At 37.0% G+C, this 1,858-nt stretch overlaps 1 non-coding gene across 1 annotated transcript; it reads right to left on the reverse strand.

Moving 5' to 3' along the window:
• Positions 1-667: 667 nt before the first annotated feature.
• LOC131401540 (U8 small nucleolar RNA) lies at positions 668-808 on the reverse strand. Its single transcript, XR_009217734.1, has one exon. It is a non-coding gene; the product is annotated as a U8 small nucleolar RNA (small nucleolar RNA).
• Positions 809-1,858: the final 1,050 nt, after the last annotated feature.

Genomic DNA, 1,858 nt, shown 5'->3' on the forward strand with positions numbered 1-1,858 from the left:
ACTGTGCATGCATGTGTATATATACATGTACATATATCACAAAATTTTCTTTCTTTATTTATCTTCAATGGACATTTGGGCTGTTTCCATAACTTAGCTGTTGTGAGTAGTGCTGCAAGGAACATGAGAATGCAGATATCTCTCTGAGATCCCGATTTCCATTCTTTTGAGTATATACACAGAAATGAGATTGCTGGATCATATGGTAGCTCTATTTTTAATTTTATTTTTTTGTGAGGAAGATTGGCCCTGAACTAACATCTGTGCCAATCTTCCACTATTTTGTATGTGGGACATCTCCACAGCATGGCTCGTTGAGCTATATGTAGGTCTGTGCCTGGGATCCGAACCCAAGAAACCCCAGGCCGCTGAAGTAGAGTGCGGAAACTTAACCACTATGCCACTGGACTGGCCCCCTCTATTTTTAATTCTTTAAGGAACCTCCATACTGTTTTCTATAGTGGCTGCACCATTTTACATTCCCAGCAACAGTGTAGAAGGATTCAGTTTCTCTGCATCCTCACCAATACTTATCTTTTTGTTTTTTTAATAACCATCCTAATTGCTATGAGGTGATAGCTCATTGTGGTTTTGATTTGCATTTCCCTGATGATTAGTGATGTTGAGCATCTTTTCATATACCTTTTGGCCATTTGAATGAGAGACTGTCAGGAAGAATTGGAAGCAATCACGGTGTTGCAAGTTTTGATTATACAGAGATGTTAATCACGTATCATGGGAACTCCAATCATCATGTTCTAATCTGCCCTCCAAAAAGAGGAACAGGTAAGGATTATCCTACCTATGTTTATGCAATAATTAATTTAACCATTCTCCTCCTAATGGACACAAAAATTGCTTCCCATTTGTAGCTATGATTAATAGAACTGAAATCAACATCTTTGAAAGTGAAATCTTGGGCAAATGTGCATGTTTTTCTACAGGAAAAACATAGCAAAGTGCAAATTTGATTAAAGTGGGCCAAGTTTGAAGACTGAAAATTTTTACAAGTATTGCTGAAATTCTGTTCCAAAAATGCCTTACCAATTCATAGTCTCTCAGATTAATGTATGCGAATGCCTTGCATTCTCATAGGTACTTTATTTCATCAGTCTTTTAAATTTTGGTCAAACTTTGAGATGAAAGATATTGTCTCATTATCATTTTAATTTTTATTTCCTTTTTTTCAATTAGGATGAGAATAAAATTAAATTAATCCCTTACCCATATAGAGCTGGATTTCTGCATTAATGTCTTGAGTGCCCCGATTCTTCTAGGCATACTTTACGTTCTGAAATATCAGCAACATCTCTCCTTTACTTTGAAAAGCAACGACTTGATCAGAATGACCAGTTGCTGGGCAATGGAGCCAGCAGGACACCCTTAGCTAGTGAAGATCTGAGGTCAGAGCAGTTGCCAGAGTCCATGAGAGAGACCACATGTAAAACCTTATCCAGAGAGCCTAGGGCAGGCTGGCAGTCAGTGTTTTGGATCTAGAGTCCGGCATAAGGTGGAGAAGGGACAATAAGGAGAGAAGATGGGGAATCTGGTTGAAGGTTCCAAGACAACTTCTGTTAATAGGCTTGGGAAATCTTCCTGTTTTATGTGGTATCTTGGATATCTTTCCTTGTCTTTCTATTTGTTTTCATTCTTTCTCAATTTCTTTCATTCTTTCTAAGTTAATTTCTAAATGTCGTCCCTTTAATAGAAGATTTAAGTAGATTCAGAATGTAATTTTATGAATCAACACTTTGGTTATACATTTATTCCTGTTATCAGGATTAAGAGTGGGAGCTATGTAATTTGGAAAACAAATTGGGAAATCGTCCATGTTATTTTACGATATGGAACAGGATAT

The sequence above is a fragment of the Diceros bicornis genome, chromosome X (genome assembly GCF_020826845.1).
Source record: "Diceros bicornis minor isolate mBicDic1 chromosome X, mDicBic1.mat.cur, whole genome shotgun sequence".
NCBI classification, from domain to species: domain Eukaryota; kingdom Metazoa; phylum Chordata; class Mammalia; order Perissodactyla; family Rhinocerotidae; genus Diceros; species Diceros bicornis.